A 13,229-nucleotide genomic window follows, 5' to 3' on the forward strand; every position below is an offset into this window, starting at 1 on the left:
GAGTGAAGGGGGCAAGGGAAAAAATACTACAAATAGTGTGCAGTGTATACTGCTCAGGTGATAATAGTGTGCAGTGTATACTGCTCAGGTGACGGATGCACCAAAATCTCACAAATCACCACTAAATAACGTATCCGTGTAACCAAATACCACCTGTACCCCAATAACCTATGGAATTTTTTTTAATTAATAGATTAAAAAATACTGAGGCTCAGAGGGAAAGTATACACCTATCTTTATTTGGCTAGTAAAAAGCAAGACAGAACTCAAAGGTCATTTAGAAGCTATGAGTCTGGCACACTTTGCAAGGCAGTATTGAACTCTAAAATAGAGAATGGAGGTCCTCCCAACCTTCACTGAAATTTTTTCTTCAGTGACAATTTAGGATGGGCAAAAAAGCATTTTATGAATGTTAACCTGAGTGCATTTTAAATAATGGTTTGATAGGGTTACTGCCCCTGCCCAAGCTTTAGGAGATAAGGGCCAGGTCAAAGGTGGTTACAACAGGAACAGAGAGGAATGATGGTGGGAGATACAAACCTTACAAAGTGAGGACAAACAGAATGACCAGAGTCAGAGAAGATTCTGAGAGTTTCCGCCTGGGAAACCAGAAGAATTCAAGTGCCATGAGAAGCGTGAAAGGAGCGCAGCTTGGTAAAAGAAAAGAAAATGCACTGTTTTTCAATTATTTTCAGTATAGAGAAGTTGAAGCGGACAGAGGAACATTTCAATGGTCATGCCCAACAAGCATACACAATATGTAAAATATAAGTTGAAGCTGGAGATGTGTCAAATGCATAGAAACACCAGAATAACAGTTCTTGCTTATGGCTGCACATCAGAATCATATGGAGCACTGAAAAAAAAATCCTATGCTCTAGATTAATTAAATAAAAACCTCTGGGGTTTGATAACCACTGGCCTAAGTAAATCATGGCAGAAGTTAAATCATGGGTAAAGAAGAATGGCTGGGTGCAGTGGCTCCTGCCGGTAATCCCAGCACTTTGGGAGGTCGAGGCAGGTGGATCACTTGAGGTTAGGAGTTCAAGACTAGCCTGGTCAACATGGTGAAACACTGTATCTACTAAAAATACAAAAAATAGCCAGGCATGGTGGTGCACGCCTGTAGTCCCAGTTACTCGGGAGGCTGAGGCAGGAGAATCACTTGAACCCGGGAGGCAGAGGTTGCAGTGAGCCGAGATTGTGCCACTGTACTCCAGCCTGGGTGACAGAGTCAGACTCATTCTCAAACAAAGAAGAAGAAGGAGAAGGAGAAGGAGAAGGAAGAAGGAAGAAGGAAGAAAGAAGGAAGGAAGAAGGGAGAAGAAGAGGAAGAAGAACCAAACATCGAGGGTCACTCATATACTTGAAGCTGGAAGAGGAGGAATACATGACAGTAATGAAGAAGGAAGCCAGAGAAGAAAAAAAAAAAGAACCTTGATAGGGTAGTATAGGACAAAGCTTTAAGAAGTAAGGGATGAGTAATGTCTCAGCTATTGATACTGGGAGGTGGAGGAGGCCAAGACTGAGGATGTGTCATTTTTACTTTATTTCATGGGCATGTGATAAAAGTAAATTATCTTTTTGTGTTTAAGTATACTAAAATCTGTGCCTGGAATAGACATAATGTAGAGACCACAGGTGGGTACTACAGTTTTTAATGGGCTACTTTCAACATTTCCAAAGTGGCTGAAGAATTTTAACTGTTAGTGATAGCAACATCTGGCCCAGCAATGTCAGGAATGGTATATCAACAGAGGAGAACGAACCTGCACAAAATTAAAGAAGTCTCATCTATTCTCCTTTGTCTTTTATTCTAGCGCACAGAGCAAGAGGTAATGCCCCAGCTGGGGAAGAAAAAGAAAAAAAAAATCTTTACTAAAAGTTGTTGTCATTGTACAGACAAAATTAATGACCAACTGAACTGGGCTACTTCCAGTTGGCCAAAAGTAAATGCTAACCAGATGAGTCTATTGTTTTGCCTTCAAAACATATGCGTACGTGCACACACACAACAAACAAAGCACAAACCTCAAAAGACAAATACAACTTAGAAGATTGTAAATTGAAAATATAAATATTTGGTTAGTGTTTGGCAACTGCTGAAAAATAATTAAACAAATGGGGAAAAGAGACTGTGTAGCCAAGAATACAAAGATACCATTATAAAAGAAATAGGATGAAATTAAGAACAGCAAACTCTAGGCTGATTTTGAGGGAAAATGTTCTTCTACTGACTGCTAAAATACTCTTCCCAAGTGGGAGCAAAAGCACAGAAACTACCCTGGATTATGTTCAAGGGAAAAATGAGATAATGTATGTGAGAGTGCTGTGGAAACTCCAGATTGTGCTACGCATGTGAGGAGTTGCTATGATTGTTGTTACTATCCCACCCAGAGCTGGGGAACAAAGGGTATTGGAGACAAGCCCCAAGCCAGACCAGCACTCAGCTAACACCCGAAACCTCTTGCTTTGCTCTGCTGTTATCCCAGCCAAAGTGAGTCACTGGTCATGTACCAATCACCACAAGATTCCATAAAATTATGGTATCATAAAAAAATTACTCAACCAGCAGTACTGGAAGGGGAGATAAGCTGACTTCCCAAGAAGGCTTTTGGCTGAGTTGTCCCAGTTGGGAATTGAATTCATGATATGATTTATTTGCAGGGCTGGGACTGGATAAAACTCAGTCAAGTACTCCAATTTCTGATTTCTATTAAGTTTGTTTGTCTTGCCCCACACTCCCTCCACCCTGTCCCATTTACCAAGCAATCTGGAATAGCTGTACCTGAAGATGTCGATAAGAACAGTCTCTTTTTTTTTTTTTCCCATAGCAATCAAGTACTCCATCCCATCCTCATAGGCCTGGGAATAAAATATCCTAAAGGAGCAGAGATACGAACCAGTGGGCAAATACAAGCACAACCCAGGTCCACATCCTTAATAAAGGACTGGAAGAATAGAATTAGCACTATAGAATGAGGCATGTCTGTACAAAATGAAATGCTGCTGCCAAAATATTTCTTCATTTTTTCTTTAGATGCCCAAGAAAAGGGAGAAAGGTATAGTACTTTGCGAGGTTGTGGAGGGAAGGTGAGACTGATAACAAGAAGCCTATGACCTCATATGTAAATGCACATTCTTTGAGACCCTTTTTAGACTCTGACAATCTTAGTGTCAAAGGGAGGTTGAAAATTAATCTTAGTCCCAGTGGCCTTTTGCCCAGTAAAGAAATACCATCCAGCTCTACTTGAAGTCCTTTAGTAACAGGCACCTCAGTACTCGTAAGACAGCACATTCCATCATTTGTTGTTGTTTTTTTCCTCCTCTTTGGCAACCAGTTAAAACTTCAAACTGTCAGATAATTGAAAACATATAGTCATGGGATCCTAAAAGTATTATTTAGGACAACTTAACCCCATTCCCTGATGATCCAAGATGAGGAAACTAATGCTCAGAAAATGTGCCCAAAGTCACACAGTGGTCAATGGTAGAGCTAAAAGTAGAATTCAGGTCTGCATATTCATGGCCCAGTGGCTTCTCTACTTCCCATATACAAAGAAAGGAGTTGGTCCAGCTTTAGGACCAATTACTCAGTGACTATACTACCAAGGCTCCAGCTTCTTTTTCCTAACTCCCACAACCCAATAATGGCTCATTTTATCCTCAACAGAAACAATTCCAAAGGGTGGGCTGGGTCATGGAGAGGTGGATCGTAGAAGGGAAGAAGTGATGCCCACTCTTTTTGGCTTATCCACAATGGTGACTAATAATCTCCTGGAAGGAGGACATGTCAGTGTTTGATTCCACCATATATTACATGGAAAATCCTTTATTTTTGAGAATAGCACGATGTCTTTTGGTGGTGTTTGGAAGCTATAATAACTGTCGTCATCCCAAGATAGAGAGAGTTAATTTCTGGTCACTCAGCAACCACTTGATGAGTACTTTCTATGCTAGGCGTTCTGTTAGAACTTAGTGGCAAGAGAGAAAAACAGAGGTGAATAAACCATATTCTCCAAATTCAGGAGATTGCAGTCTGGTGGGGAACATAGAAAATATATACAGTAAACTCTAATCCAAGACAAAGTATAGCCATCCTCATATCTATGTGCACAAAATAATAGTAGTCGTATATTACATACTGATGGTGAAACTTACTCATATCTTTCTTGTTAAGCTCCCAAGAAGAGAATACATGGGTGGAGCTAGTTCTAGAAAGAAAGCAATGAAAAGCAGCTTCTGCTTCAATATGAAGCTTCAGCACTGAGGAATGGCTCCAAAAGATGACTCACTCTCTGCAGGAAGCATTCAAGTGGAGCAGGTCAAGAAGACATCTAAAGAAAGGAATTCTCTCAAAGAGGCAATAACTGGTATAAGGTAATTGTAGGATCCCTCTTTCTTTTGACTCATTCTTTAGTGCCAGAGTTGGCGTAATTGCCCAGCTATCTATCACCTTAAACCCTAACAGCTGTGGAAAATGAAAAGCCATACTGAACTTGGAGTAAGAAAAATGTGTCTTGCAGTTCTGGCACAGATGCTTACTAACTAAATGATCTCTAGCAAGTTTCATTTTCTCTAGGCCTGTTTGGCCACCTGTATAATATATATAAATAAATCTGCAATTCCCTCAGTTGGGGATAAGGAATCAGTGGGATGATGGATTTGAAAGTATTTAGCACATAGTGGAAAAAATGATTTATATTCTTTAATTTTTTTTTTGAGATAGGGTCTCACTTTGTTGCCCAGGCTGGAGTGTAGTGGCATGATCATAGCTCACTGCAGCCTCAAACTCCTGGGCTCAGGAGATTCTCCTGCCTCAGCCTCCCAAGTAGCGGGGACTACAAGTGCCCAGCACCCAGTGCCCAGCTATTTAAAAACTTTATATAGACAGGGTCTCGCCATGTTGCCCAGGCTTGTCTTGAACTCCTGGGCTCAAGCCTTTCTCTCACCTACGCCTCCTACCAAGTGCTGGGATTACAGGAATGAGCCACCCTTCCTGACCAGAAAAAATAATTTAAAAAATAATAAATTACAAGGAATTTTGTCACATTTACCCATCCTGTTCCTTTTGCAGTATTCCTCATCACTATGAAGACATACTCATACCCCAATTTATATACTTCAAAACCACAGAGTCATATTTGACTTGATACCATGCCAGATAAGAAATGATGCAATTATCTGAGCTGTTTGACCTGGGAGCAGAAGATGCAGGGGGATCTGATCTCTGGTCTTCAGATCTCTGAAAAACTGTCATGGAAGAAAAAGAACAGACTGCTCTAGGTGGCCTCAGGGAGAATGACTAGTATATCCAGGTACAAGCTTTAGGAAAACTAAGTTCAGCTTAGCAAAAGGAAGAACTTTTAACAGTCCAAGGCTTTCCCTGAAGACAGTGGGCTCTCTCAGAAAGCAGTAATGAACCTCCCTCTGGAAGTGTTCAAACAGAGGCTGGCAAGGATGTTTTAATGTTGAATCCATTAGGGTAAAGGAAAATTACAATTCATGCAATTCTACTTGTCAGGCACTGTGCTAGACCCTATATATAAAAGGAAATATATCTTTTAATCCTCCCAATAACACCATGATGTGAGTACTATTATCCCTCTTTTTCAGGTTAGAAAGCTGAGGCTCAAAGAATTTGACTTCTCATTGGGCTTACTACTGGCATGGTGGGTGAGAGGAACAATTATTTGTTGCATCTGTTTGGCATTAAATGCAGTAGTACCTCAGACTGTGTGTAAAACACACACACACATGCACACACACCCCACATACTTCTAAATGTTTTGTGGAAATACTGATCCTAGTTGGGAATGTCAGGTACATAATATGCTTAGGATCACAAACAGCAGATAAATAGCAGACCCAGGACTTGAAAATAGCTGTGTGTAGCTCAGAAGGTACATACCGTTTCTATTGCATTATCCACAGAAGTGAGATTCTGATTTTCTCATTCTTCCTTTTTCAATTCCATATAATGTATTAACTACAAAGTTCTGTAGATTCAACTTTTGTGATGGCTTGTTAAATTCATCACCTCCTTTCTGTTCCCACAGCGACCACCTCAGTTCCAGGGCCTTGTTCCCTCTCTGCCCCTAGTTTATCCCCCTCTTGTGTTTTCCTATTCCAATCCAACTGACTAACCTTTTACCAGATTACTCTTCCTAAAGCTGAGGATCTGACGTTTTTTTTAAGCTCAAAAACTTTCAATGGCTTTCCATTGTCTGCCATATCAAATCAAAACTCTAGCATCCACTGTCGTTTACAGTTTACCACCAATCTGCCTTGGCAAGTTTAACTTCCATTTTTCTGCTAATTGTACTCTAAAATCCGGCTCAGCTGGTGTTCTTTTCATATGCCCTGAGCTTCCCTGCCTTAAAGCAGTTGTTCCTCTTATTTTCTCTGCTTAAACTGTCTTCTCTATCTCCACCTGTTGAAATCTTATCTGTGTGCCACAGTCTATCTTAAATAATAATAGTTAATATTTATTGAGTGTTTATTTTGGGCCAGCCACTGTGCTAAATGTGTGCAAGTATTTTATATGGATTATCTCATCTAATCCTCACAACAACCCGATGAGGTGGGTGCTATTATTATCCACTTTAGCCTGAAGTTAACAGAAACTCAGAAAGCGAGAAGTAACACAAGTTAAATGGTGAGCATGGGATCTGAACTCAAATAGTCTAGCTCTGGAGCCCTGAAAGGCATAAAAATTTCAAAAAAAGAATAAAAAACACCTTCTTCTGATTTCGTATGGTTCAACTTGATATGATCCTTACTTGGCAGCATCTAAGCATTTTTATTTAACTTTTTAAACCTCTCTTGTGTTATATTAATATTTATCTGTGTTTTTATATCCAGGATGAGATTGTCAGGCCCCAGTGGGCACAGCCTAGGTCTCAGACAGACATCTCACTGTCTCACACATGGTGGCACAGACTAGGTGCTCAGTGAGTCTGCTGAGTTGAAGGTATGTTGGGGTGAAGAAAAGAACAGAGGAGTTATCTAGGGAAGATGTTCCAAACTTTCCTGCCCCAGCCACCCAGCATGACATTGGCCAACGCTGCCAACACCTGTCTAAGTCAGACCCTGAGGTCTCTGTTTTCCTAGCCTGGTCTCTGGCAGGTCCCTTCTTGTCCCCCAGTTCTTGCAGCTTGCTGGGTCTTGGCCAGTGTTTGGGGTGAGACAGGATCAAAATAACACTTTCCGGGGCTCAGCTTCCAGGAATGAGAGATCAAGTGAAACCAAGCTCGGCGGGTGAGGGGGTGGATTGAAAGCCCCCAAACAGAGCCAGGATGCTCTTTACACAAGCCCTGACTTGCCCTCAAGCCACGCGGGTTAGCAGTTCTGCTTTCCTCAGGATGCTCCACAAGTCTGATCCACTGTCTCCGCCTTCACTAACACCCAGCCTACTTCTCTTCTTTATCTCCCAACACTAGATGCTCAAGGTTGTTGGACACGTCCAGGCATGTTCCCAGAGGCAATGCAGATCCAGTAAGAGCCTACAGGAACTGGCTCGCCAAGATCCTAGAGATGTCAGCCCAGATCCCTGGTGCCTCAGAAAGCGCTCTCCGGACACAAATGGATGGACTGACAGCCAGCCACGGGGCGCCTTCCCAATTGTTCTGATTTTGCGGTACCCTAGCAGGATCATCCTGACCTGATTCTGTACTTCTGCACCTAGATGCCGCAGGTCCCAGCCGCCTTGCCACACCAGGGGGTGTTCCCACACTCACCCGGTAACGGACGAGTAGATGGCTCTTGCTCCCAAATGGGACTCCCGTACAAACCCACCTCAGCGCAGAGCACACATCTCACCCAGCCCCCGCCCGTCACCCCCCGCCCTTCACCCCGCGCCCCTCAGCCCCCGCCCCTCAGACCCCGCCCCTTAGACCCGCCCCTCAGCCCCCGCCCCTCAGCCCCCGCCTCTCAGCCCCGCCCCTCAGGCCCCAGCCTGCATACACACTCACAGTATATGAAATTCCTTGTAATCAAAGTTCCTCTTGACTCATTTCACATCCACGTGTAGCAACAACAGCCGAAACCCTCCTTTCACGGTAAGCTTACCTCTTCCGCCCCCGTGAAGTTCCTAGAGCAGCTATTGGACTGTTTGAGTGCCTAGGCGTGGCTACGAGAAGAAACTGCCTTTGAGAGGCACAATGTGAGGCTGAAGAACAGTGACTGAGCCACCGGTATGGCAGTAGCTGCAAATCTCCTGGGACTGAAGCGGGGGCCAGAGACTAGCCGGGGAGTTGGGTCCAGAGAAAGCATCAAGTTGTCTCTTTCACAGCTGAATGCAGCTCAGCTCATCAAAGTTTATTCATGACTTAGCAGGCTTGGAGTTTGACAGGGCAAATTATTGTTGGAAAAGCCAAAATTTTCAGACACACGGAGAAGCCACTTTCCAGCTCTGGGTCTGCCTCCAAAAAATACTCCTCCATTCAGAAGGGTAGGTAGGATTGTGACAGGAGGAAGACAGCAGACATGAAGCAGGGAAAAGACCACTAAAAATAAAGGAAAACTGGATTCGGCACTCAGCTTTGATTATCCATCTTCTCTGGGCCCCTGAGTGTCTGTACAAGGAGGGGGTTGAGCTACGTAGTCTCTAAGGGCACTTTAAACAATGACACTTCGGGAGTTTATTAATCTATGATCTCAGAGGTAGCAGTGGATAAATCCCGAAACGTTACTAGTCCCAGACCTTGAAGAGCTTGCAGAGCTGGGAAGATAAAATAGACTGAACAGAGACAGAGAATTAAGGGCCAAACTATGAGGTGCAGACTGGAAGGGTTAGGGGGCCAGTAGGAAGAAGGAGTAAAAAAAGAGTCTGACAAGGAAAGCAAATGCTTTTCAATAGATTAGGAGGTTTTAAAAGAGGTCAAAGAGGAAATAGCATAACGGGTAGAGGAAAAGAAAAGCTTGAGCCAAGGTATGGGGGAAAGGACCAAGAAATGTGCCATTGTCAGTCTCTGAGGGGCCCCTCCTGTACTGGGCAGAGGCTATATGCCAGCTCAGGGTGGGGTCTCAGTAAAGCACCTGAAAAGCCTTTGGTGGGAAAGGGCTGAATAAGCCCTAAGCTGAAGTAGAAAAAGTCCTAAATGAACTTCATATCTGTCCCCTAGCTAGAGTTAAGACCAGAATAGGCTACTGTGGGCTCAGGCCTAGTAGGAGGGAAAACTGCCAGAATTGGAATCCTAGGTCTACCCCTTACTAGCTTTGTGACCTAAGGCAAGTTACTTAACCACTCTGTGGCTCAGGATTCTCTTCTGTAAAATGGGGAAAATAACAATCCCTTACCCATAGGATTGTTTTAGGTATTATATGAGTTAATATACAAAATAGTGTTCATATGTGTAAGGAGCTTAGAATGATTTCTGGGACATAGTGGTATAGAAGTGTTTATTAAATATAAATAAATACATGGATGCACTTTAGGGCCCTCTGAAATCATCTGTGAGATTAAAATGAAAATAGCTACCCTGGGTAGCTCCTAATTCTGTTCTGTCCTTTCTTAGAAAACAGGACCTCTTCTTTTTCTCCATCCTTTCCTACCCAGAGAGGCTGAATTACAGACAGTTCTGAAACTTTAGTGTAAAGAACCCTAGCTTGGAATTTAGATGTCTTGACAAAACTAAGTGTAACATCATGTAAATCTCTTCCTCTCTCTTAGTTTTCCTTTCTGCATCTGTACCCTGAAGAGACTGTTGGACTGGATGACCTTGAAACTCTAGAGCCGTGCTTCTCTCACATTAATGTGCACACAAATCACCTAAGGATCTTGTTAAAACACAGATTCTGAGTTAGCAGCTCTGGTGTGGGACTAAGACTCTGATTTTCTAAGTGCTTCCAGGTGATATTGATGGTGCTGGGCTACAGACCATAGTTTTAGTAGCAAAGGTCTAGAAGGTGGACAAGAATAACATTTACTGAGCATCTATAAATCATGCATATGTGTCCCTTTATACCTTACAACCATTCTATGAGGTTGAGGTTACTATCCTCATTTTGTAGATGAAGAGGCTCCTTGTACTCTGTGATTCTGCATGGAAGTACAGGAGGAAACTTGAGATAGAGGTACCAGGGATATGTCAGAGTCCACAAACTATTGTAGAAAGTGATTATAAGCAGCAAATATGAAACCACTGTCCTCCACCATAACTTGTCCAATAATACTATAACAGTGAGCTGGCCCTCACTAAGCACTTGCCAGGCACTGTTCAAATTTTTTTCATGAATTAATTCATTTTATCTTCAAAATCTATGAAGCCACAATCATTAGAATTATCCTCCACTCTCCTTTTGCTCACACCTCACATTCAACCCATCAGCACATCCTATCAGCTCTGCCTCCTGCCTCAGAGATAAACTCTGAATTTCACCAACTTCTTAGCACCTTCACTGCAACCACTCTGTTGCAAGCCACGATTACTTTTCACCTGAATTACTGCCATATCCTCCAATAGCTCTCCTTGCTCTTGTCCTTACCCCACTCCAGTCAATTGTCAGCAGAGCAGACAGAATGATCCTTTTAAATGTACATCAGTCTAAGTCTGTCCAAGCAATTCTACTGGTTGGCTTCGAATTCAGCAGAAAACCCAAAATCCTTAACTATGGTCTATAATAGTCTACAATCTATCCCACACCATCCCACCCTCACTAACCTGCCCCTCTATCTCTGATCTCATCTCTTACCACTTGCCTTGACCACCATACCCAACCCCAACTGGCGGCCTTGATATTTCTTCCAACACTCAAAGCATGCTCAAGACTCTGGTCTTTGCACTTGCTGCTCCTTCAGCCTAGCCAATTCTTCCCCCAGATATCAGCATGGCTCCTTTTCTCACTTCCTCCATATCCCTGCTTAAATGTCACTTTATCAAAGAGGACTTTCTTGAATACCCTAGCTAGTACAAGCTAATGGGATTGCCTAGGCCTTTTGAAATCCACTGGGTAGGTGAGCTTTTTCTCAGCATAGCCCCAGGACCTGAGGTGCAGTGTGGTGGTGAGTAGGGTTAAGGCTCTCAACTCTGCTCTCTATGGGGGAGCCAATCTAGCTCCATGTGCTTGTGCAGCAGAACTAAGTTTGGATCAGCTAATTTCCTGGGGGCTTTCCACAACCCCTCCTTTTATGATAAACAGGAGTCACTTCATGAACCCAAACTGAGAACTATCAGTACAGAGTTTCTCTGCCTACCCTCTACTGCTGGAACCAGCCTAACCTGACAGCAGGATAGGCAGGACGAGCCTCCACTGTGCTTATCTCTGGGGCCAGACAGATTCCGGGGCTCAGTGAGATTCAGGGCTCTCTGATGCCACCCCTCAGCTCTCTCTCAGAGGTTACTTAGGGTCACTCGGGGAATACTGGCCTTGGCTGTGTCTCAGAGAATCCTGGGTAGCCTCTAATTCTAGTGTCCAACAATGGCAGGACCACCTTTCATGAAGGAGCTTCATGGTTATCCAGGCAGAATGGGGCCCTTATAGCTCCTCTCAAGACTGGGACCAGGGGGCAGAAAAAGAGGCTGAAAGACTAAGGGGATGCTGAGGCCTGTGGGGCAACCCCTGTAAACTCAAACATTGCTAAGGACGTCCCTGAACAAAATATTAGCTTCTTGTTCTCTTTAGCCTGTGAGATGTGTGTAGATAAACTTGGCCATAAATGTCTGCTGCAGTGGTATATACAGGCTTAGGTCTTCTGAATTAGAAAGCTGGGATATAAGAGTTACTTCTAGCCATAGGAATTTCCAAACTTCAGTTAGATTCTAGCACAGTCCAATAGTGTTATCTCTCATTTTAAATAATCTTCTATTCCACTTGCACAAGATGGCTTTTAAAACTCACTCTTCTTAAGTCAAGTGCTCAACACAGCTCTCAAACTCCTAGCATATTACTTCACCTCTAGTTTCATCGAGAATGTAAAAGGGCATGAAACTTGAAGTCTAAACAACTTCTGACCTCTCCACATTCAAGTTCGTCCTGTTTCTTACCTCAGAGTTTCCTCCTGTCCTTCCTGTCTCCATCTGTGTTTGTTCTTCCTCTGGCTCTTTCTCCTAAATTTTCTTTCAATTCTGAACTAAGATTAATTCTTTTCACATCCTCACCTCCACCTCTTCATTTCCAAACTCCCTAAATTTTGCTCTTCTCAAGGTCACCCATGATTTCCATGCTACCAAACCCATGGATTCTTCTGTTTTCTTATTTGAATTATCTAAAACATCTAACATTGTCTGGATTCTTTTCTTTCTGACTCTCTTCCCTTGACTTTCATGGAACTAATGTCTTCTAGTTTCACTTATTTCTCTACAACATTTTCTGGTTTCTCATTCTCCACTTGCCCCTCAAGTGTAAGGATTTTATAGAGTTCCTCCCATCCTCCATTGGCCCTCTGGCCTGATTCTAACTTCTCTCACTGGAGTGTGAACCTATGTGGCAGGGACCTTATATACCATTTCACGAATTTCCACATGCAAAACCGTACTTAGAGTATTTTAAGTGCTCAATACACTTTTACATATTTTATATATCAGTACATCTGTTGAATAAATAAACGGGTGGGCCCAACGAGTAAAATGTTCACATTTGAATGTATCCTTCTGTAATGAGCTCCCAGGTCTCAGGTGTGCCACAATAAAAATAAGATGGCTAAAAAGGAATTGAAGCCCACATCCAAAATAATAATAATAGCCAACACTTGATCAATGCTTGATGAACTCTATATGTCAGACCCTATGCCAAATGTTCTGTATGCAATAGCTCATTTAATCATCAAAATAATCCTATGAGGCAAAAACCATGACATCACTCCTATTTTATAGATGACAAAATTGAGGCACAGAAATGATAGGTAACTTATCTATGCCAGCTATCAGTGCCACAACCAATAAGTGGCAATTGACCCAGGATTCTCAAGAATAGCTGATGCCTAAATTATTCACTGTCACACTCAAATGTATAATCTTTACTTTCCCTTCCAATCAGAGGCTCCCCCCATCCTCTCTGAAGAGCTATTCTAAACCTCTACCTTTAGAAGTAAAGGTTAAGTTCCTACTTTAGCACTGAATTCTTAGCCCAGAAACATTGACTCTTTTCTTCTTCATCAATAAAACAGAATCTATTAGGCATTTAGTGCCTATAACTTCTTCCCTAATTCCTATAAGGTTCTCTCTGTCTTCACTCATCTTGGCCTTTCCTCTTGAAGAAGAGGAGAGAATGCCTCCCCTGATATGTAT

The 13,229-nt window shown here is 42.7% G+C and overlaps 1 protein-coding gene across 6 annotated transcripts in view; it reads right to left on the reverse strand.

Annotated features, from left to right (window-relative positions):
- The window catches only part of EDA2R (ectodysplasin A2 receptor), a 45,487-nt gene extending 37,445 nt beyond the window's left edge, over positions 1–8,042 (reverse strand). For 4 of the 6 annotated variants that reach the window (XM_055268269.2, XM_055268268.2, XM_063635141.1 and 1 more), the window contains exon 1: positions 7,740–7,833. The gene's annotated coding sequence lies outside the window, so the exon portion shown is untranslated. Of the gene's footprint in view, positions 1–7,663; positions 7,834–7,973 lie in introns of those variants that run through there. The other 2 variants (XM_055268270.2, XM_055268265.2) reach the window with 2 other exon arrangements.
- Between the last annotated feature and the right edge of the window lie 5,187 nt (positions 8,043–13,229).

This window comes from Symphalangus syndactylus, chromosome X, assembly GCF_028878055.3.
Source record: "Symphalangus syndactylus isolate Jambi chromosome X, NHGRI_mSymSyn1-v2.1_pri, whole genome shotgun sequence".
Classification (NCBI taxonomy): Eukaryota; Metazoa; Chordata; class Mammalia; order Primates; family Hylobatidae; genus Symphalangus; species Symphalangus syndactylus.